At 41.2% G+C, this 25,194-nt stretch overlaps 1 long non-coding RNA gene across 1 annotated transcript; it reads right to left on the bottom strand.

Moving 5' to 3' along the window:
- Positions 1–645: 645 nt before the first annotated feature.
- LOC103883466 lies at positions 646–25,194 on the bottom strand. The gene is made up of 3 exons (XR_645697.4): positions 20,647–25,194; positions 8,421–8,494; positions 646–8,236 (listed from the first exon to the last, which is right to left on the bottom strand). It is a non-coding gene; the product is annotated as an uncharacterized LOC103883466 (long non-coding RNA).

Genomic DNA, 25,194 nt, shown 5'->3' with positions numbered 1-25,194 from the left:
AGCTAGTCCATTAATTAATTAGCCAGCCAGTTGGCCTCAAAGGATCTGGAGGTGTGCAATAGGATAAGGCTCCAAGTTTCCTGGAGGAACACGTGTCCAAAAGCTTGAATTGGAAAAAAAAAAACCCTACCAACCCAGGAATCCTGACTCCAAGTCTCTTTGCTGTCCAGTACTTCTGAATATTTATAAGACTCTTATTTAGAGGAGGAATAAACAAGGAATACATATACTCCCCAAGAGAGTGGAGAAGACACGAACAGCTCCTTTGTAATAGCAGGACAAAGAAGATGTGAGGCAAAGTCATGAAGAAAGCCGGCACAGCATGAAAGGAAGAAGCTCCTGCCAGAAGTTCAAGGCTTTGATAAAACCCAGAGACGCCATTTTTAGGCCTCTGTCTGGTCTAACCTGTTAGAAAGGTAAGGTGCCTCCTCTCATTTCTCCCAGCTCAGGAAATAGAAAATTCAAAGGAAAACTTGAAATGAAGAAGCAGCAAAGGTTATGTGGCTTCTTTCAAAGTAGATGTAGCAGCTTCGAAACAGGCCAGAAATGTTCCTAAAAATAAAGAAATATGTAAATAAATAAATAACATTCCCTCAAGAGGCTATCACACCAAGGAAAGCAAATAGAGGAAATGATGTGTTCAGCATTGCTCTTCTGCAGGCAGTGGAATAGGGAGAACAGCTTATTTCCTCAGCAAGGCAGTACTAAGGAGGTGAGAGGGGGCTTTCCCTTGACCTATTAACCCTGCCCCCCTTCTCCTCCATTGTCGTTCTGTACTGCTGCAGCAAAACTGATGCAAGAACCTGACTCTCTGCACACCCCAACTAAATGCATCGGTTGTACATACCTCTAATATTTTGAGTGTGAAATGCTAACTATAAATACATGAAAGAATGGGTATCAAAAATGTTTTTTGAACCAAAATGTGCTATACAAAGTAGAGTTATTAATATCAAGAATACGAAGACATATGAAGACCTGGTAATGAAAAGTTTCAACTTGCCTCTACCGTTAGTAGAGAAACCCAAATCTGCAGCCCCATATTGTCTGTCAGCTCATGGCTTTGGCAGTTGTTTTCATTCATGCCGTCAGTTGGACAGTCAACCATGTAATCAATTATCCATGTCTGCAAACCTTTTTAAAAACTCTTAGGCCAATAGAAGTCTTTCTGGTTTTGTCATATTTTCCACCACTTTTCCACCATGTCAACCCACCACATTGGTTTTCTGTACTATTAAGAGTAGATGTCTTAACTAGGAAAAGAAAAATGCTCAAATTCCCCCTTGAAAAGAGTGTGTAAAAGAAAACAACCTGGATATATTTTGGGACAAACAGAGTATTGTCTATGATGTACCCATTTTTGCTGTGTTATAAACTACCCCAAAGCATGGTGGCTGAAAATAACAATGATTTATTAGTTAATGATTCTGATACAGCATTGGAACTGGGCTTAGCAGAGCAGTTCTGCTGGTCTTGCCTGGGCTCGCTCATCCACCTGTGGTCAGTGGGTCAGTCATCTGGGATCTGCTTGGTTTACAATGTCCTTACTCACATGTTTGACTGTTGGTGTTGGTTGTTAACTAGAGTGAGACAGCTGGCTGAGTTTAGAGTCTCCAGCTAGCTAGTCTAGGTACACGGCAGTTTCAGGATTCCCAGGGGCAGCATTAGGGAAAGCCCTGATACACAAATACTTTTGAAGCATCTACTTCACAAATGAGTCACATTTGCTGATACCCCATTAGTCAAAAAACAAAGTCACAGGGCCAAGCCGAGATTCAAGAGACTGAGAAATAAACTCTTGATGGGAGATGCTACCACATCACATTGCAAAGGAGTGTGCATAAAGGTATGGGAGGAATTTGGGGTTATTTTCACAATCGACCATACAAGGCTAATGACATATTTTTTACATGGAGGGAAGAACACACATTAGAAGTTCATTCGGGCTGATCTCCCATCTGAACACTGAACCAACGACGTATTGGTAAATGTCTTTCTAATTATTGCTGTGACTATTATAAGTCCCTTGCTTATAATAAAAAATGTGACTGTAACCATGCAACTTGTACCTGTTGGTCTCAGTTCTACCTGTGGGACCAGTCACACAGACCAACAAGATCTCACTTCCATGTGACAGCCCTTCTGATATGTAGGACGACTGCCTTGGCCCTTGGACCATCCCTTCTGCAGGCTGTTCATCCCAGATCCTTCCACTACTTCTCATCAGATATGGTTACAGGACTCTTAAATACTCCACTTGCTCTTTTCTACCTTTGTTCCACCTAGAAAGTCTGGTACCTACCTGAGTCAAAAGCAATATTCCAAGTGTGATCCATCAGCATGCAGAAAAAGGGACTACCATTTCCTTCATTATCTATTCTTTACTTCCTTTAGGGAAGCCTTAAATCACACTGTTAACTTATACCGTGGGGAGCCACAAGTTCCCTCAACCTACACACAGATGTTGTTTGAGAAGATGTTACAGAGCCTTATATTTTATTCTTGTCAAATTTCATCTGACAACATGCATACCATTTTCTCTTATTATTGAATCCTCTCAGGTTCCTTATATTGGCTTGCAAAGTGTTTTGATGACAGGTGTTATATATTAATCCACTCCATGTGCCTCCTGGATCTTCATTCAAGTGTTGGAAAAACTATTAAATAGGACAAGGTTGAGAACAAAACTCTAGGACTAACCACTAGAAACCTATTTGCATTTCCCACTAACTGGCACCAAGACAACATCCTCTTGCTTTTCTGTGCTCACCTCATTTAGAACAGAGTAGTGGAGACCTTGTCAAATGGACCACTAAAGTCTATGTACATGGAGTCTGTCTCATTTTTCCGATTCAATAGACTCATTAACCTGTCCCACAAGAAGTGAGATTCCAATATTCCTGGTGAAAACAACTACCTTTTACTAAATAGTTACAAAATGTTATCATTATTTCTGAGGTTGGCATGAATCTAACCAGTCTGTATTGAAAACCATACTACCTATCTCTTCTGAATTCCTCGTGTTTTTTTCTGTGCCCTTAGTTTATTCCCCTAAGAACACTGACAGTGGGTTGAGATGACTCTGCAGTCAGTTTTCTCACCATCTCCTGGGATGTTACTCCCCTTAGCCAGCAGACCTACCGATGGCTCATTAATAAACTATATGCACCTTTTGCTTAGCTCAGACATCAAACCCTCATACAAATCCATTCTTCCTGCAGCAGCCCATAGCTCTCCATTCAATGTGCCTTTATTAAGCATCTACTATGTCGTATGCACTGAGAGACATTGGGGATAAATATGGACAAAAATTAAATCTGTGTAGGATGTTGACACTGTCTGTGAGTGACACTGACATTCTGTCTATGAGGGATGTTGTCACTGTATACCCCACTGTATGGGTGATGTTAATACCACATTTGGGTGTGATGTTGACATCTTGCTTAAAGATGAGAGAAGATGTGCTGTGGGCATGGGTCTCTGAGAGTATTTGGGGGGTGTTAGTGAGTGTGTGATTTGTGTGGGGTACGGGCCAACATACGCGCTATGATGTGTATGCAGGAGGTTATCTAACCATGGCCCTGGGCCTTGTTGATAGAACTATCAAAGAGTTTATATTCTAGTCAAGAAGATAAAAAAGTTAATTGAGGTTTGCAACAAAAACAAACATGATGTTATGGAGATATGTTTAGGGTTCTGTAGAAACTCAGAGGAGCACCTTGTTCAGGGTGAATATCCGGGAAGGCAGATGGCGACTGCAGTAAGATGTGGAGGTAGACACATGAGGTTGGCATATTCAGACAGTGCCTGTGGGAGTTTCAAAGAGTTTGTTTTGGCTGGAGGCCCATTTGGGAATGAGCATGCCTAGAAATAAAGCCAGATAATTGCTTTTTATACCATTCTTTAGAGTTTAGAATTCTTTTATACACAGTGGGGATCTGACGACTAGTTTCAAGTAGGAAAGTGACATAATCAAATTTGTGGGTTAAATAGATCTCTCTAGAAGGAATTTAGAGAATGGTGTAAGGGTGTAAATTATGAGGCTTCTGCAGTAAACTAAGAGACACAAAGCATAGAACTGAATTAAGGCAGCAGAAGTGGAGATGAAAATGAGATATATTTAGCTATGAAATACACGTGGGAATGGAAAGGTTTGGGCAATTGATTAAATGAGATGGAAGTGAAAAAACAAGATTATAGGATAATTCTCCTTAGTTCTGGCTCTGTCAATTAGATAGATGGCTGTACATGTACTGAGACAGGAAATAAATTATTGGTTTTTAAGTTACTATTTCCGGAGTTACACATATTTTATTACATTTGGATTCTCTTGAGAATTTTCTATGTAATTACAATTATTTCCCTATGTTTCTTTTTATCTTACTATTTAGTGTCTATTGTGATGGTATAATCAGATGAAAAAAGTCTAGGATACCCACTCAAGCTCCTGAATGCTTTGCCCTTTTAGTATACCACGCAGATGAGACACTTCAGTGTTTTCCTTAGACATTTAAAGCCTGTCTGCCACTTGACCATGTGCTACCCTGGTACTGAAAATTCACTCTTTCCTGAAGTTCCCATTGAATTCACTTCCCTGGTGAATTTCTCTAAATCTATACCAGATCTAGATTACCTCCCCCACTTACTATCTAGGACATGAAATGACTGAGAGTCAGTCTAGAATTTCTTCAGTACTCTTCATTTTTGCTGAATGAGATTTAGAACCGGTGTCTCGATGCAGAGAGTCCATGATCACTCACTTCTATTTCTTGCTTTTGTGTGCCAATTTTATGATTTATTTCAAAAGCACATTATCCATTCCCTACATCTGGCCAAGAAGTCTGTAGGACATAATCCTACCATGTATGTATCTGAGAGAGACATTGAAAATCATAGCAGAATTTCTGGCCTAGAAGGGACTCGAGAGTCCACCTAATGCTTGTTTTGCAGGTAAGGAAACCAAAGTCCGGGGAGATTATGTGATTTGCATAAGATTGTACGCCTGGTGAGTTAGGGACAGAGCTAGGGCTAGAACATATGTCTCCTGATTTTAGCCAGAATTTGTATTAAGTTTTTCCCTTGGTAGGAAGTCAGACACTAGGACTTAAGTAAAGAATTTAGAATATTCCACTTGCAGCACTGCAGGAGCCCAATGACGCACAGAGGGTATAACACGGAAGTATGTAATCCTGAGAGGCCGTGAAGATGTCCTTATATAGTAATAGGAGACCCTCGGGTATGGATGGAGTTTCAACTACATCCTTTAGCTTAAACAGCCCATAGCTCTGGGGATCTTTGATCCAACAACTTCTTTACTTCCCAGGGGCTACCTTGACTACTGGATAGGTCTCTGAAAATTCACAGCAGCATCAAGGAGCTGTGTTCACTTGCTGTGTCACTAACTATGTACATTTGCTTTTGCACTGCCTTATCTAGTTCAGTGGTAAACCTAAAAGAAAGTGTCATCTAACAAAGCTCAAGTTGTTCTTCTTGCTCATCTCTAAACTCAAACCACCCCTTTGTGGTTGGGTCTATTTCAGGTGAATTCCAGAAAGTCCCTTTTCACAACCGCTCCTTGGAAGCAGTGCACCAATTATGTCTTGTAGTAAGAGAAAATAAAATAATAAAATAAAGAAAAAGAGCTCCAACAGAGAGAGGGGCATGTTTCTCTGAGAGGGGTCACATAGACTCTGTGCCTGGAAAAGCTGTTCATAGAAGCCCCTGAGCCATGAGCAGATGGGGTGACATATAAGTTGATCCATGTACCACAATCTGGCCTGTTATATCAGTCCATTTTCATACAGCTATGAAGAAATACCCAAGACTGGGTAATTTATAAAGAAAAAGAGGTTTAATGGACTCACAGTTCCACATGGCTAGGGAGGCCTCACAATCATGGCGAAAGGCAAAGGAGGAGCAGAGGCATGTCTTACATGGCAGCAGGCAAGACAGCATGTACAGGGGATCTCCCCTTTATACAAACATCAAATCTTGTGAGACTTATTCACTATCGTGAGAACAGCATGGGAAAACCTGCCCCCATGATTCAATTACCTCCCACTGGGTCCCTCCCATGACACGTGGGGATCACAGGAGCTATAATTAATTCAAGATCAGATTTGGGTGGGGACACAGTCAAACCATATCACCTGTCATCGTCATTGATTGTAGTCTGAGAGCTGACAAATGAGCCATCACCCCTAATTAGAATGCAAGGGTGGCTTCCAGGAACTGTTCCTAAGAAGAAAGAATGCCATCTGAAAGAAGACACCAGCCCATCTACCTGAAGGGATGTTGTAAGTGACTGAGGATGTAGTACCTGTGAGTTGGCCAAGCCATTGAGGAGATCTACCATCAGGGCCCTGGAGGGCCAAGATGCAAAGTGCAGATGGAGCCCTGGAATATGGTGCCAGGGAACTTACAGGTGGTCATGTGTTTTAAAACACTCTCCCTCTGGGACATTGGAGGATTCTTGTAGGACCAGGAAACACTGGGCTTGTAACAGCATTTCTGTGTACTATCTGCAGAACAGATAGCGGCCACTGAATTTCCACTCTTTAATTTTTTCCTCCCTAGGGCAACTGAAACAGAATAGGAGTGACTCTCCAATATGAGGAATGATCTATGTTTGGGGAGAGAGGAATGTACCTCTACTACTCTCTTTCACCCCAACTAATGTTAACCTAGAATGTTCTTGCTGTATGTGGTTTGGTATTAGAGGCAGTAGTCTGAAATTAAGAGTGAAAGGTGGGAACCAGAACCCTCAAATCTTATTTTCTGTTCTGTTGGTGGCTCATTGCCTAGCCAAAGGTTATTTGACAAGGACAGCCACAGACCTGGGGGACAGATGCCAGAAGTCGCGAGCCACATTGATAAAGGGTTGCAATACAACAGTTTGTTTTTCAAGTGTATATGTAATAAAAGGACAACACCATTCACATTGGTCATTTAGGGCTTCAAGCTTGCTTTACTCTCTGGAGAGCTAAGGGCCGCTGCAGGTTTTCCAGGAGGCTGCCCCAGATCTGTGCCCACATAGCCTGAACCTGTGAAAGGATTGCATTCCTTGGTTCTTTCTCAACAGAATTGGTCCTGCCAGTCAAATTCTTTAGTGTTGTGAGGACAATGCACCTACAGATCATATAATTGTAAAATGAAAATTGATTTTAAGTGTTTATGGAAATGTGCAGTAGGAGGATTGTTTTTCATTTCACCATCACCTTGGATTTTAGACCTTCTTGTCCTGGAATCTGTGACATATTTTTGATTCTACCAAGAAAAAAATCTCAGTGTCCCTTAGGAAATGAACTCGAGCTCCAGTGACTAGATCTTTTTGTGTTCACCTAGCACTTACCCTTTCCAAAAGAAATAATCAGATAAGATGACCTCATTGCCAAGCATTTCCATTGGCTAGTCAATGCCTGCCTATAAGGGGTAAATCTCTCTCTAGCCCAGTGGCATTGGGTAGGATAGCAGTTCTTTTCCAATTCCAATGTGCTATGTCCAGAGTAAACATGATAACTGATTTTGCCTCCCAAACTAAGCAGCCTGTGCAAGTCACAGGGTCTACTGAGGAAGATCAAAGGATTTAGGGCCATTTCCTTAAAGATGGGATTGTGCCATTGCAGGCACATAAGTCTTCATGAACTCTACCATAAGTGCATGCAATACCCACATCCCATGTGACTACTTCCATACACTAAAGCGCAGTCACCATTTCATATCACCTACGCTGGGCTCCAGAAGGGATTTTCATTACAGTTGATCATCTCCAATCCCCAAATTCAAAATCCAAAATGCTCCCAAATCTGAAACTGTTTGAACCCCAAAATGATGCCATAAGTGGAAAATTCCACACCCGACCTCATGTGATAGATCACATCAAAATGCAGTTAAAACGTTGTTTTATGCACAAAATTATTAAACATATTGTATAAAATTACCTTCAGGCTATTTAAAGCATAAGTGAATTTTTCTTGGGTCCTATCCCCAAGATATCTCACTATATATATGGAAATATTCCAAAATCTGAAAATCAAATAAAAATTCAAAATATGTCTGGTTCTAAGCATTTCAGATGAGGAATACTCAACTGTACTGCAAAGTTTAGTCTCACTACACATTCTGAAAATATTACCAAAGGACTTACCTGTTAGAGCAGCCCTCTGAAGTTCATAAGAGAAAGTTTCAGATGTCCTTATGATTCCCCAGATGAAAAGGATGACAGAAGTGCAAATTACTGGCATTAGATAGGAAAGAAGATCATTGGAAGCTCAAGTGCAGTTTGGGGGGAAATTAAAATAAGAACAAAGGGAAGGAAATTAAATTCAGGACTGTTCTTTAAAAGGTTGGGTTCTGATTTTGATCTTGAAAAAAAAATATCTTCGAGGAAAGGCTGTTTCCAACTCTGTCCATCTTCTAACCTTTCATAATGTCTTTCATCTGTTGCATGATGGGGTGGAGGGAGGGAGTTGATGGTGACAGAGTCATCCTAGGACTTAACATTTAAAAATAACAGCTAGTTTATATAAAATGATGGGAACTGTACACATCTGTCACAAATATCTAGGTCACTGCAAACAAAGAGTAAAGAAATACACTTACACAAGTAAAACAGAAAGGCAGTAACAAATATGGCATTCTCATTCTAATATTACTCTTCTGTTATTTATCTATTTGGTAAAGATATAATTTTCATTTTAGATAGAAAATATAAACTGTGTAGGCATTGGAAGTGTGATATTGACATCATGAAATTCAATGTATGGCTCTCCTTTTTCCCTCTTCTTTTTAGCCCCTCTGGGGAATTTTGCCATAATGACAGTTACATTTCTACAGCAACAATTTAGATTGCAAGATAGGTTTGCAGGATTGTTATAGTTTATGCCTTCATCAATAAAAATTGGAACTATTTTCCAAAAAATATTTGCCTGCAGTAAATAAAAATATATTTTAAAAATGTTAGCATTAGTCTTAACAAATGGAAGAAAACTACAGTTTTCTTTAGTGGTTTAGAGCACAGGATTATGAGGCTGAAGACCAGCTCCCCACCTCAGTTTTCAGGCAACAAGATAGTATATTCTGCCTTGAGTCTCTCAAAGGCACAAAGAAACTAAACAAAGTAAAGGATGTGATGATTTCTCCAGAGTTTTAATTGATAATAGGAATAGTTTTTAATGGACAGTTTTAATTGTTTTAATTGACAGTAGGAAAGAAGGCACAGCCCTAATTCTCATGTGTCTGTATGACTTATCAGTAGTGAAGAAAACTGTTCTTGATGGTGGAATGGCTTCAAGTAGTGCCAGCTTCCGACAAAGTGAGAAGTAATGGGATATTATTTGGGATACCGGCAGGTTTCGATTCCCCTCTCCCTGTCTCCCTTTAAAACTTTCTTATTTCATGGCTCTAAAAAGCAGTTTGAGATGCTGTGATAATATTTTTACTTGTCATTCTCTCCCAGGTCTTTTTGCATTTATACATGAAACAGTGTCTTAACCCATAAAAATGATTTTAATGGCAGAGATCTTGGGCTCCTGTTTATTTATTCATTACTGTATACTTTAATCTTTTGATCACAGATTCAACAAATATTTATTGAGCATTGACACCGCCAGAAAATGTGCTAAAACTGGAGATGCAACTGAGAAAGAGAGGAGCATAGTCTGAGCTCTCATGAAACTGACTTGGAAACAGATGCTCAAACAGGGAAAAACGATTCATGAGGCGTGGGCTTTGATGGAGCGGCCTGGGATGCTGTGAGAAGCCACCAGAGAGGGCAGAGATCTTGGGGGACAGGTAGTTTGGGAGATGCTGGGGGCATGTTTTTAATTTTTAATTTTTTTATTATATTTTAAGTTCTAGGACACATATGCAGAACCTGCAGTTTTGTTACATGTTACGCGCCATGGCAGTTTGCTGCACCCATCAACCCTTCATCTACATTAGGTATATCTCCTAATGCTATCTCTCCGCTAGCACCCCACTCCCTGACAGACCCCAGTGTGTGATATTCCCCTCCCTGTGTCCATGTGTTATCATTGTTCAACTTCCACTTATGAGTGAGAATGTGCTGGTTTTCTGTTCCTGTGTTAGTTTGCTGAGAATGATGGTTTCCAGCTTCATCCATGTCCCTGCAAAGGAAATGAACTCATCCTTCTTTATGGCTGCATAGTATTCATTTTCTTTATCCAGTCTATCATTGATGGGCATTTGGGTTGGTTCTAAGTCTTTGCTATTGTGAATAGTACTGCAATAAACATACGTGTACATGTGTCTTTATAGTAGAATGATTTATAATTCTTTGGATATATACCCAGTAATGGGATTGCCAGGTCAGATGGTATTTCTGGTTCTAGATCCTTGAGGAATCGCTACACTGTCTTCCACAATGGTTGAACTAATTTACACTCCCTCCAACAGTGTAAAAGTGTTCCTATTTCTCCACATCCTCTCCAGCAACTATTGTTTCCTGACTTTTTAATGATCACCATTCTAACTGAATGTTAGAATGTGAGGTGTGAGATGGTATCTTATTGTGGTTTTAATTTGCATTTTTCTAATGACCAGTGATGATGATCTTTTTTTTTCCATATGTTTTTTGGCCACATAAATGTCTTCTTTTGAGAAGTGTCTGTTCATATCCTTCACCCACTTTTTGATGGGGTTGTTTGATTTTTCTTATGAATTTGTTTAAGTTCCCTGTAGATTCTGGATATTAGCCCTTTGTTAGATAGACAGATTGCAAAAATTTACTCCCATTCTCTAGGTTGCCTGTTCACTCTGGTGATAGTTTCTTTTGCTGTGCAGAAGCTCTTAAGTTTAATTAGGTCCCATTTGTCAATTTTGGCTTTTGTTGCCATTGCTTTTGGTGTTTTAGTCATAAAGTCTTTGTCCATGCCTATGTCCTGAATGGCATTACCTAAGTTTTCTTCTAGGGATTTTATGGTTTTATATCTTACATTTAAGCCTTTAATCCACCTGAGTTAATTTTTGTATAAGGTATAAGGAAGGGGTCTAGTTTCAGTTTTCTGCATATGGCTAGCCAGTTTTCCCAACACCATTTACTAAATAGCGAATCCTTTCCTCATTGCTTGTTTTTGTCAGGTTCATCAAAGATCAGATGGTTGTAGATGTGTGGTGTTATTTCTGAGGCCTCTATTCTGTTCCATTGGTCTATATATCTGTTTTGGCACTAGTACCAAGCTGTTTTGGTTACTGTAGCTTTGTAGCATAGTTTGCAGTCAGGTAGCATGATGCCTCTAGTTTTGTTCTTTTGGCTTAGGATTGTCTTTGCTATATGAGCTCTTTTCTGGTTCCATATGAAATTTAAAGTAGTTTTTTCTAACTCTGTGAAAAAAGTTAATGGTAGCTTGATGGGGATAGCATTGACTCTATAAATTACTTCGGGCAGTATGTCCATTTTCACGATATTGATTCTTCCTATCCATGAGCATGGAATGTTTTCTCATTTGTTTCTGCCCTCTCTTATTTCCTCGAGCAGTGGTTTGTAGTTCTCTTTGAGGAGGTCCTTCACATCCCTTGTAAGTTGTATTCCTGGTTATTTTATTCTCTTTGTAGCAATTATGAGTGGGAATTCACTCGTGATTTGGCTCTCTGTCTATTATTGGTGTATAGGAATGCTTATGATTTTTGCACATTGATTTTCTACCCTGAGACTTTGCTGAAGTTGCTTATCAGCTTAAGGAGATTTTGAGCTGAGAAGATGGGGTTTTCTAAATATACAATCATGTCATCTGCAAACAGGGACAATTTGACTTCCTCTCTTCCTATTTGAATACCCTTTATTTCTTTCTCTTGCCTGATTGCCCTGGCCAGAATTTCCAACACTATGCTGAATTGGAGTGGTGAGAGAAGGCATCCTTGTCTTGTGCCAGTTTTCAAAGGGACGGCTTCCAGCTTTTGCCCATTCAGTATGATATTGGCTGTGGGTTTGTCATAAATAGCTCTTATTATTTTGAGATATGTTCCATCAATTCCTAGTTTATTGACAGCTTTTGGCATGAAGGGGTGCTGAATTTTATTGAAGACCTTTTCTGCATCTATTAAGATAATCATGTGGTTTTTGTCATTGGTTCCTTTTATGTGATGGATTACATTTATTGATTTGCATATGTTGAACCAGCCTTGCATCCTAGGGATGAAGCTGACGTGATTGCAGTGGATAAGCTTTTTGATGTACTGCTGCATTTGGTTTGCCAGTATTTTATTGAGGATTTTCACATCTATGTTCATCAGGGATATTGGCCCGAAATTTCCTTTTTTGTTGTTGTGTCTCTGCCAGGTTTTGGTATCAGCATGATGCTGGCCTCATAAAATGAGTTAGGGAGGAGTCACTCTTTTTCTATTGTTTGGAATACTTTCAGAAGCAATGGTACCAGCTCCTCTTTGTACTTCTGGTAGAATTTGTCTGGTCCTTGACTTTTATTGGTTGGTAGGCTATTAATTACTGCCTCAATTTCAGAACTTATTATTGGTCTATTCAGAGATTCGACTTCTTCCTGGTTTAGTCTTGGGAGAGTGTATGTGTCCAGGAATTTATCCATTTCTTCTAGATTTTGTAGTTTATTTGCGTAGAGGTGTTTATAGTATTCTCTGATGGTAGTCTGTATTTCTGTGGGATCAGTAGTGATACCCCTTTATCATTTTCTATTGTGTCTATTTGATTCTTCTCTGTTTTCTTCTTTATTAGTCTGGCTAGCTGTCTATCCATTTTGTTAATTTTTTCAAATAACCAGCTCCTGGATTCATTGATTTTTTGGAAGGGTTTTTCGTGTCTCTATCTCCTTCACTTCTGCTCTGATCTTAGTTATTTCTTGTCTTCTGGAGCTTTTGAATTTGTTTGGTCTTGCTTCTCTAGTTCTTTTAATTGTGATGTTAGGGTGTCAATTTTAGATCTTTCCTGCTTTCTCCTGTGGGCACTTAGTGCTATAAATTTCCCTGTAACCGCTGCTTTAGCTGTGTTCCCGAGATTCTGGTATGTTGTGTCTTTGTTCTCATTGGTTTCAAAGAACTTATTTATTTTAGCCTTAATTTTGTTATTTACTCAGTAGTCATTCAGGAGCAGGTTGTTCAGTTTCCATGTAGTTGTGTGGTTTTTAGTGAGTTTCTTAATCCTGAGTTCTAATTTGATTGCACTGTGGTCTGAGAGACTGTTTTTTATAATTTCCTTTTTTTGTATTTGCTGAGGAGTGTTTTACTTCCAATTATGTGGCCAATCTTAGAATAAGTGTGATGTGGTGATGAGAAAAATGTATATTCTGTTGATTTGGGGTGAAGAGTTCTGTAGATGCCTATTAGGTCTGCTTGGTCCAGAGTTGAGTTCAAGTCCTGAATATCTGTGTTAATTTTCTGTCTCATTGATCTGCCTAATATTGACAGTGGGGTGTTAAAATCTCCCACTATTATTGTGTGGGAGTCTAAGTCTCTTTGTAGGTCTCTAAGAACTTGGTTTATTAATCTGGGTACTCCTCTATTGGATGCCTATATATTTAGGATAGTTACTTCTTCTTGTGTCTTGTTACATTGATCCCTTTACCATTATATAATGCCTTTTTTTTGTTTTTTTTGAACTTTGTGTTTTAAAGTCTGTTTTATCAGACTGGGATTGCAACCCCTGCCTTTTTTTTTTTCCCATTTGCTTAGTAAATATTCCTCTATCCCTTTATTTTGAGCCTATATGTGTCTTTGCATATGAGATGTATCTCCTGAATACAGCACAGCAATGGGTCTTGACTCTTTATCCAATTTGCCAATCTGTGTCTTTTAATTGGGGCATTTAAGCCATTTACATTTAAGGATAATATTGTTATGTGTGAATTTGATCCTGTCATTATGAGGCTAACTGGTTATTTTGCCCATTAGTTAATGTAGTTTCATCATAGTGTTGATGGTTTTTAAAATTTGGCATGTTTTGGCAGTGGAAGGTACTGGTTTTTCCTTTCCATATTTAGTGCTTCCTTCAGGAGCTCTTGTAAGGCAGGCCTGGTGGTGACAGAATCTCTCAGCATTTGCTTGTCTGTAAAGGACTTTATTTCTCCTTTGCTTATGAAGCTTAGTTTGGCTAGATATGAAATTCTGGGTTGACGATTCTTTTCTTTAAGAATGTTGAATATTGGCCACCACTCTCTTCTGGCTTGTAGGGTTTCTGCAGAGAGATCTGCCGATAGTCTGATGGGCTTCCTTTTGTGGGTAACCCGACCTTTCTCTCTGGCTGCGCTTAACATTTTTTCCTTCATTTCAACCATGGTGAATCTGAAGACTATGTGTCTTGGGGTTGTTCTTCTCAAGGAGTGTCTTTATGGTGTTCTTGGTATTTCCTGAATTTGAATGTTGGCCTGTCTTGCTAGATTGGGGAAGTTCTCCTGGATAATATCCTAAGAGTGTTTTCCAACTTGGTTCCATTCTCCCTGTCACTTTCAGGTACACCAGTCAAATGTAGATTTGGTCTTTTCACATAGTTCCATATTTCTTGGAGGCTTTGTTCATTCCTTTTCATTCTTTTTTCTCTAATCTTGTCTTCATGCTTTAGTTCATTAGGTTGATCTTCAATCTCTTATATCTTTTTTTCTGCTTGATCTATTCAGCTATTGATACTTGTGTATACTTCACAAAGTTCTCATGGTGTGTTTCAACTCCATCAGGTCATTTATGTTCTTCTCTAAACTGGCTATTCTAGTTAGCAATTTGTCTAACCTTTTTTCAAGGTTCTTAGCTTCCTTGCATTGGGTTAGAACATGTTCTTTTAGCTTGGAGGAGTTTGTTATTACCACCTTTCTGAAGCCTACTTTTGTCAATTCGTCAAACTTATTCTCCATCCAGTTCTGTTCCCTTGCTGGTGAAGAGTTGTGATCCTTTGGAAGAGAAGAGGCGTTCTGGCTTTTGGAATTTTCAGCCTTTTTGTGCTTGTTTCTCCCTGTCTTTGTGGATTTATCTACCATTGGTCTTTGATGTTGGTGACCTTTGGATGGGGTCTCTGAGTGGACATCCTTTTTGTTGATGTTGATACTACTCCTTTCTGTTTGTTAGTTTTCCTTCTAACAGTCAGGGCCCTCTGCTACAGGTCTGCTGAAGTTTTCTGGAGATCCACTCCAGATCCTGTTTGCCTGAGAATCACTGGCAGAGGCTGCAGAACAGCAAAGACTGCTACCTGTTACTTCCTCTAGAAGCTTCGTCCCAGGGGGCACCCATCAGATGACAGCCCGAGCTCTCCTGTATGAGTTGTCTGTCAACCCCTGCTGGAATATGTCTACCAGTCAGGTGGTACAGGAGTCAGAGACCCACTTGAGGAGGCAGTCTGTTCCTTAGCAGAGCTTGAGCACTGTGCTAGGAGATCCGCTGCTCTCTTCAGAGCTGGCAGGCAGAAACGTTTAAGTCTGCTGAAGCTGTGCCCACAGCCGCCCCTTCCCCCAGGTGTTCTGTCCCAGGGAGATGGGAGTTTTATCTATATGTCCCTGACTGGGGCTGCTGCCTTTCTTTCAGAGATGCCCTGCCCAGAGAGGAAGAATCTAGAGAGGCAGTCAGGCTACAGTGACTTTGGCTTTGCCAAGTTGTGGTGGGCTATGCCCAGTTCAAACATCCCAGCAGCTTTGTTTACGCTGTGAGGGGAAAACTGCCTACTCACCCTTCAATAGTGGCAGACACTCCTCCCCCACCAAGCTCAAGCAACCCAGGTCAACTTCAGACTGCTGTGCTGGCAGCAAGAATTTCAAGTCAGTGGATCTTAGCTTTCTGGGCTCCATGAGGGTGGGATCTGCTGAGTTAGACCACTTGGCTCCCTGGCTTCAGCCCCCTTTCCAGGGGAGTGAACACTTCTGTCTGCTGTTGTTGCAGGGGCCACCGGGGTAAAACTCCTGCAGCTAGCTCAGGGTGTGCCCAAATGGCTGTCCAGTTTTGTGCTTGAAACGCAGGACCCTGGTGGTGCAGGCACCCAAGAGAATCTCCTGATCTGCGGGTTGTGAAGACCATGAAAAAAGCATAGTATCTGAGCTCAAATGCACCATTCCTCACAGCACAGTCCCTCGTAGTTTCCCTTGGCTAGGGGAGGGAGTTCCCCAACCCCTTGCACTTCCTGGGTAGGGCAATGCCCCACCCCCCTTTGGCTTGCCTTCCGTGGGCTGCACTCACTGTCTAACCAGTCCCAGTGAGATGAACCAGGTACCTCAGTTGGAAATGCAGAAATCACCTGCCTTCTGCATTGATCTTGCTGGGAGCTTCAGACCAGAGTTGTTCCTATTTGACCGTCTTGCCCAGGTTCCCTCAGCTGTGCAGGTTTTGATGCCACCACTTAGAAGACTGACGTTTTCCACTTTCTGATAGGGCCGGTTCTGTTAAGAAGAAACTGATGGGGGGCCAGGCACAGTGGCTCACACCTGTAATCCCAGCACTTTGGGAGGTCGAGGTGGGTGGATCACATGAGGTCAGGAATTTGAGACCAGCTTGACCAACATGGTGAAACCCCATCTCTACTAAAAATACAAAAAGTTAGCCTGATATGGTGGCAAGAGCCTGTAGTTCCAGCTACTTGGGAGGCTGAGGTGGGAGAATCACTTGAACCCGGGAGGCAGAGGTTGCAGAGAGCCGAGATTGTGCCACTGAACTCCAGCATGGGCCACAGAGTGACACTCCATCTCAAAAAAAAAAAAAAAAAAAAAACAACTGATGGGGAAAAGAGAAAAAGTATTGAATTGAGAGTGGAATACCCTAGACTGAGCCTCACTCCTGCCTTAACCAGCTATATTTCTCTGGAGAATTCACTCAACTTTTCAGAACTTCACCTTCCTCCAGAAGAGATGAATTTGGTGGTCTTTATCAATTTAAAAACGTATATCAACATGCTTTCTAATGCCTATGTTAACCCTTCCAAGCTGAGGGATTACATTCTAAATCTAAGGTCCAAAAATGCAGTTTTGCTTGGTTCTATCCAAAGGATGTCTCATTGCCTATTTTTCAGTGAAACACTTTCTTTACCACTGACCCTGGCTGCTCCTGTAACTTTCTTGAAAATCTTATGCCAGGATCCTGGTCAGATGAATGATAAACATGTGTTCTGTGTTGCCACCCACAGGCAATGAAGAATGGGCTGATAACCAACTTGAGATGCTCAATGGACATCTTATAATATCAGGATCAGAATCCTTAGATCCGTTGCACATGGCAAATTTAATGAACCTCGCCAAGGGGGTAATGTGAAAACATTAAAGGAAATAATAATTCTAAATCAGATAAGTATACTTTGTCATGCAAACTTTCCTTGTTATCAAGCTTTAAAAAACATAACCCCAATAGGGCCAAATTACAATGACAACTTCTCTCAGGCATATAATTATAAAAAATTAAAGGCACTTAAGAGGTCATTTGATCCAAACCCTACACTTCAGAGACGAGGAAATTGAGGCTTAGATGGGATAAAATATCTAGCCAAGAACTCACAGCTGCTTGGAGACAGACTAAGACCAGAATTCTGATTTTCTGATTCCCAGGCTCTGGGTCTCTGTTTCACCTCGCTATCTACCCTAGATTTCAGCTTTGTTCTTTAAGCTGTACATTTCCAAAATGACCCTTGCCACTCTTGGGGTCTGTTCTGGTTCCTCACCTGTAACCGAGGTTACCACCACCCCACAGCTTCACTGACTTTGTGGGTGCCTCTCTTGCTTGGAAGGCCTCTGTTCCTAGCCTCTGGAAATCCCATTTCCTTTGATCTCTGTTTTCTTCATGGCCTAACATTGTCCTTGCATCCAACCAAATGCAATCTGGGTTTGACACAAAGGAGGATTGTTGAAGAACCAGCTAGCAGACTTGTTTATTCACCACACATTATTTTTGTGTTTTCATGCATCTCTTGGGATTTGAATGTCATTGCTGTGGAACAAATGCTAGAGCCGTCAGGGAAGCCACCAAGGCCAGAGACAGACCTCAGTGCCAACTGGGTAACGCCTTTAGTGGAATTGGGGTGTGGCCAAACCCTTTCATGTTTCCTGCTCTTAAAAGGGCATGCTGAAAGACAGGAGGGAAAGGTGGCCAGTCCAGCAACCCCAGGCTTCAGGACCAGCTTTCTCCTCTTGCCAGTGAGCAGTCAAACCACAAGAAGAAAAAAATTCATGCTGCCCCACCCTTTTTTTTCATGTCCAAAGAATATCAATTTTAATTTAAATGATTTCTGGAAAATGAATTGTCATTTTTTTTCTGAGAGAAAGGAAACACGGTAATGTTTGCATTCTCTTAAGAAGATGCAACAGCAAATACTTTTGGTACATACATTACGGAAAAAAGTCAATAAGAAACAAGAAGAGCAAGATAAATGGATGATCATATTGATCTAAATAGAACAAAGACAGTTCCAAACCCACAACCTCTAAAAATCATTACACACACATACACACACACAAGCATGCACCTATCTTTAGGAGTTTTTACCAATCAATAAGCAAAAACATGTATTAAATACCTAAGTGTATACAAAAGGCACTGAGTTAGCAGCTTTTTTCTGATATCTGAATTCCAAAATTCAAGGGGTCTTATTACTAGCTAAAGGTAGTACTACCTAAGCAAGAAAAGAAAGAAGGCCGTATTGTATCCCGTGCACACTCTGACACAATGTTCTCCAAGACCAGGTCACCCACCTGTTGGTTATTTTAAGAAGGGGAATTCTGGCAGCAGCTGGGACTCTGCCATAAATAACTTAGACAACAATGTTCTAACACTGAAACCTTCTTGTCACATCTTTCTAAATGAATTTTGGAGGTATCTTTGGTGACTGGTCTGTCCAGAGCCATAGAAAATGTCAGAATCATGCTTATGTTCATGACCATTTTCTTTTCATCCACCCTCTCCACCTGCAAGCTGGCTACGGGCTTCGAAGAACTTTCTTAGTGGGGAGGGCTGAAGAACAGCAACAGCACACGATCATCATTGTTACCATCTCAGGCTATTGACATCAACTCAGTCAAATAATTAAACCCACTCATATTTCAAAAGCTTCTAGTAACTACCATGGCCATTAATTTTAACCTCAAAATTCCACTCTTGGCATCTGAAGTTCTGCCAGAGCTCCTGATTACTTTGAATATCTGTCTCCTCCAAATCTCATGTTGACGTTTGATCCTTTGTTGGAGGTGGGGCCTGGTGGGAGGTGTTTGGGTCACAGGGGCAGATCCCTCATGAATGGCTTGATACCAACCTGTAGTAATGCAGGAGTTTTTGCTCTATTCGCTTACCTGAGAGTTGGTTGTTTGAAAGGGCATGGTACCTCTCCCCTCTCTCTCTTGCTCCCTTCCTCTTGCTAAGTGATGCCTGCTCTCCTTATCTTCTGTTATGAGTGGAAGCTCCCTGCAGCCCTCACCAGAAGCAGATGTTGCCACCATGCTTTTTGTACAGTCTGCAGAACTGTGAGCCAAATAAGGCTCTTTTCTTTACAAATGACCCATTCCTCAGGTGTTACTTTATAGCAAATGCACTGAGACAACTCCCAACCTCCCCGTGACTATGCTTCTGACCCACTGCAGCTTCACTGTCTCCTTCCTGACTCTATCTGATTCTTCACGTGATTCACTGCTTCCTATTCTAATGGCTTTCCTGTTACCAAGAAGAGCTCAGTATCCACCCATCTCCCCAAAGTCCTCCCTCTCATGTGAACTGAAAAAATCTTGGCTGGGTGCAGTGGCTCACGCCTGTGATCCCAGCACTTTGGGAGGCCGAGGCAGGCAGATCATGAGGTCAAGAGATTGAGACCATCCTGGCCAACATGGTGAAACACTGTCTCTACTAAAAATACAAAAATTATCCAGGCGTAGTGGCACACACCTGTAGTCCCAGCTATTCGGGAGACTGAGGCAGGAGAATCGCTTGAACCTGGGAGGCGGAGGTTGCAGTGAGCCAAGATAACGCCACTGCACTCCAGCCTGGCGACAGAGCAAGACTCCGTCTAAAAAAAAAAAAGTGTATTACATATCCTTGTGACACATACGTCTATGTGTTTAAGTGTTTCCTACATCATGGTCATTTGTAGGGAGGCCCACCTGCCCAGAGGTAAATAAAATTCAAGTTATTCAAAACCATGACATTAATGAATTCAACCTTAACACTAGCATTAAAAACAACAAACACTCATGTTCAAGTGGGAACTTGAGCCACTGTCTTAATGGTTCTTCCAAAACTCAGCAAAAACAGGTTCTTTAAAGTTGATTTGAATATCTTTTGTTTATCACTTGATTGAGACTGGAATATTTTTGTTGCTGTTCCCTTTTTTTCACAGTGTGTATCAATGTACAACAATTCAGTTGCCTTTGACTGGCACTGGCATTTTCTCCCAATATGGACATTTGCAGATAAGAAGACCAAATCGCATACATGTATATGTACAAACCTTTACGTATAAGCTCAAGCACAACTAATACCCCACTTTTGTGAATGAGATTTAATCACTATATATCACATCTTAAACAAGAATTGTATAATCTTTAAAACATCCTAGTACAGGGTCTCATACTTAGAAGGTACTCAATAAATGTTTGCTGTAGCAACCATAGAAGATTTAGCTCACAAAAAAATCTAAGTGATTATAAATATAGCAGACCTTAGTGGGAACCCTTACTTATTATTTGACTTCCAAATATGCAATACATTCAGCCTCACCTTTGTTTTCTTCCACGGATTTCGAGAAGGTCTTAAGAGTTTTGGAGTTTCAGAGCCAGTCTTTTCTTAAATTGCTTTTCTTCTATGCTGTATATTAATCTACGGTTTTAAACGATTCTAAGCATATCCAAATAATCATCCTATTTTATAAGAAGAGACTTGTATTCATGGAAATGTTTTTCCTACTACCAGGGAAAAAGGAAGAACTTTCTGATAATTGTCTGGCTATCTGAGGGTCAGTGAAACAGATTAACTGACATCAACATCTCACATCTTCTCAACAGGAATACTTCTGAGCTGGTGTCCTTCACCCTTTCTAGGAACAAATAACTAATTTTCAAAGCTAGCTTTAAGTCGTATTGATACGTAAGTGCTGGGAAGAGAAGAATGTGGTCCCTACAAACGATAGGGAAGTGGGGGAAGAGAACTGCTGGGTAGAGGAAGGGCGTGGCCTCTGGCTAGGGCTCCACCCCCACAGACCTAGGTGAGGACGGGAACTTCTGCCTTCGCGCCCAAATGTTGCGTTTTCCAAGACCACCCTGACCTGCCACGCCCCTATCCTGGGCCTATAAAAACCCAAGACGCTAGCAAGGCAGAGACAGAAGCGGCTGGACGTCCAAAGGAACGCACTGGCCCCAGCCCTGGCATGCCAATAGGCCACTGAGCAGCAGAACGACATGGGGTTTGCCGGGACAGTCTGAAGAGGGCGGGGCCTGCGGCCGACTCTAGGGGAAAACCGTCACCCTTCTGGCTCCCCCAACTGCTGAGAACCACTCGATAAAACCTTGCACTCACTCTATTCTTCAAGGCCACATGTAATCCGATTCTTCAGGACCACTAAGGGTAGAAACCCCAGGACACAGAAATTCCTCTGTCCTTGCGACAAGGTAGAGGGTCGCATTGAGCTAACACAAGTTGCCTGTAGGCAGCAAACTAAAAGAGCACCCTGCAACATACGCCCACTGGGGCTTCAGGAGCTGTAAACATTCACCCCTAGACACGAGCCTGTGGGGTCGGAGTCCCACAGCCTACCCATTTGTATGCTCCTCTAGAGATTTGAGCAGCCGGGCGTTGAAGAAGCCAGCCACTCCCCTGTCGTACACCCTGCTAGGCGGACAAGGGAACCTTTCCTGTTTCAGTATTTAACAATGACAGTCATTGTTTGGGCAGAAGTTTTGATGCTGCTTTGCTTCAACTAGTTTAAGTAGATCTGTTCCTTGGTTGTCTAAAGAACCTGGTACTCCCCTCTGTCTCTCTCGCTCTCTTCCTGTTGCTGTGTGATACCTGCTCTCCTTTGCCTTCAGTGAGTGGAAGCTCCCGGCAGCACTCACCAGAAGCAGATGCTGGTGCCGTGCTCCTTGTACGGCCTGCAGAACCATGAGCCAAATAAGCCTCTTTTCTTTATAAATAAGCCTCTTCCTTTATAAAGATCAAGATTCATGAAGCAATAAGAGTAATTTATGTTAGTTTAGTTTGAACATTTATGATGCAGCCAACTAAGAATCTCGTGAAAATATGTCATTGAACCCTGAACACCATGTTCCTGGGTCTTGTTCTTCCTAATGTTTCTTCCAGACACAGACACACATGTTGATGGGTTTCTGCAGGAGTCACTTGCAGAAGAGGAGCGCTCCCAAGGAGGGACTGAGCATCTAAGAGGGGTAGAATGTAAGTACCATTGCCAGTTTGGCTGCATGCATTTCACAGCTCCAAGTGGCTGCTGTGAGAGTCATGTAGGCACTGCAAGTCCAAAGAAGGCTCTGGGGATTCTGACCACATCCTTCTGTGACATTCTGCCACATGTAGGTGCTGGGTGGGCAGGCACATCTCCTGTCAAGGACCTCCATGAAGAAGAAATCCTGTCCTTGGTCCTACTAGGACAGGAGATCTCTGGTGGGACCAGAGCAAAGGGCACTCAACTCCATATAATTAAAAAATCAGTTGACTGAAATACCCAGATCACTAACTCACACTCCTATGCCATGGATTCTACTGGACGATACAAGGACAGTGTGCCGTCTGTCTCGTCCAGAACTGTATTCCTAGCAGGCAGTCCAGTGCCTGAATGCCGGCATTCAGGAAACAGATTTCAACAGAGCAAATTGCATGAGCTGTTGGGGTAGGGGTAAAGAAACTGCGGTATCTTGTTTCCACAACTGCTGACGTTGGTTCACAGCTGTCAGGTGCTTCAACTCCAAGGTCAGCCCTGAAGGGCAGCTGGTAAAGGTGGCAGCATTCACCCAGCCTTAGGCCTAATCTTCAACCATTCCCTCTAAGCCTGTTGCTGAATGAAGCTCCTGAAAGCACTTCTGCAGACATCAGTGTGGTTAGAATTGCCCAGTGCTTTCTGCTAAGGCTAGCATTTCTTGGCTAACACTGTATCTTGGTGTAACTTGGCTTGGATGCATGGTTGATCCCCAGTGTGATAACATGGTTAAATGGTGGCTCACATTTTCTTTCCACCTTAACATGACTGAGGACTCTTTTGGGAATTTACTATTCTGTAACTTTGCTAAAGTTAGTTGATTTTTCTTCTCTCTTCCTTACCACATTAATTTGGAATAGAAGATATTTGCTCATTCACACCGCTCAAGTCAGATTAAATATTCACTTTTGAGTGTGTATGTAAGTTTACTATTAGTAAAAATTCCATAAGTATGTAGACAAAGAATTTATTAGAGAAATACCATGGAAAATCTATCTAGTGGTTAAACCAGAGAATATAAATCAGAATATTGTTTACTTCGTTTGCACATACTAAAGTAGCTGGTTATCTTTGACAAATCAGTTAACCTCTTTGCAATTTGGGTTTGTTACAGAGGTGACCAACAATGTAATCACTCTGAGTTAGTAGACTAAGTATACCTTTGGCCTACCTGAGAGCTTTCCTTTGAAGAGATGTCATTGTTCTGTGTCCCGACCTATCGGCTTTCTACGGTTGATTGGTGGGAAGACAGTGCATTGCACAATGCCTGGTCCATAACAGATGCTCAAGGAATATTTGTTGACTCAATTAATGAATGATTGAGGTGCTCCATGTGCCTGAGAAATTTTCCTATATTCTAGACAGAGTTTTGGAGTTTGTTCTATTCAAGCAAACAAGCTTGCTCTGAATTCTATGGGTAGGAAAAAATGTCAGCCCGACAACTTTTTCCCCCCCATGAACGAGAAAAACAAAACAAAACAAAACATTTGAAGTAGTATAAAGAGGCAAATATAGGCACCAAATACGATTAAACACAATTTAATTGTTCTTAATTGGGCTCAGTCAAATTGTTTCTCACTTTGAAAGTTGGAGAATACATCTTCCTTGCTTGGCAGGCACTTTTAACACTCGGAAGAAATTACTGGATTGACAGAAAGAAGCTCAGAGAAACGCATATGGAAATTAAATAATTGAACACCGTCATATCCAATTGATTTAAAGAAACTAAGTGTCTATTCTTTCTCCTGCTGGGCTAATTTACTATTCCAATTGACTGCAATGTGGCATTCAGCAAATATCAAATAGCTGCATGTGTCAGGGGCTTCCTTGTCCTCCACACTGACCTTGGATTAACCCTTCACCTCTCACTTCACAGCTAATTAAATCCAGGGGCAGTTCAGTGAGAAATTCTTCGCTGAAATATTTAGTGAGGGTCTTAAATTCCTTCATACTTGTCCCAACCGCTACGTCTACCTCCCACAGTACATCTGCTTTAGTGTCACAATATTTTGTCAAAAAACTGCAGGACTGCCATGGTAACATCATAAACCCATCCCTTGTTCAACTCTTCAAGCAGTTTATAAAAATCCAGCTGTAAAAATTGGCCATAGGCTGCATGAACTGGTTGTTTTATGTGTGGTAGTTAACCTCTTTTCCTTTTTTTCTTCACCACTCTCACTCCAAAAGCCGCTCATTTAAAAATATTTACAAAGTCATTTAACATTTATTTAGCTGTCAAATAGGAAATTGGAGTTGAACTCAAGTTGAATTTTCTTACTATTATACTGCTTTCTAAGGTCAAAATTGTCACTTTTTTTTTCCTTTTTGCCATCTGGGTGAGTTCAGCTGAAATCAGAAGTTCATTTTTATCCCTCTCTCATTTCCTCTTTTGTGGAAGTCTTCACTTCTCTAAGTGCCTTATAAATTCAGTGGTAGCCCCATATACAGAAAACATACATAGGTATTTGTGGGAAAAGGGACAGAGATGGGAGGGACGAACATTCTAGCATAGGGATCACCTCCATTTTCCTGGATCACACTTAACTGCACTTGAAATAGGTGAACCTGTTCTGTTCACTTTTTTCTTCAAAGAAAAGTTACATGAGGTATCTGTGTTTCCATTATTCTTACTGGTTAGAGGTTTTCCCTTTGCACTGATTTGGGCACATGTCTGGAAATCCCATTTGTCCCTATCCTAAGGCTTTAGATAAGGCGGGATGAGGTTCCCTCACACATACCGGGTAAAGCTAACACAAGGGAACTCTGTCACCGAAGGAGAGGGAGATTTCTAAGTTTTGTGGAGTTATTTTTTGGTTTTTGTTTTTTCTCCTTTTCCTTTTTTT

This window comes from Papio anubis, chromosome 6 (genome assembly GCF_008728515.1).
Source record: "Papio anubis isolate 15944 chromosome 6, Panubis1.0, whole genome shotgun sequence".
Lineage (NCBI taxonomy): Eukaryota > Metazoa > Chordata > Mammalia > Primates > Cercopithecidae > Papio > Papio anubis.
The sequence above is the reverse complement of the archived record's forward strand: the minus strand, read 5'-3'. Positions and strand labels throughout refer to the sequence as shown.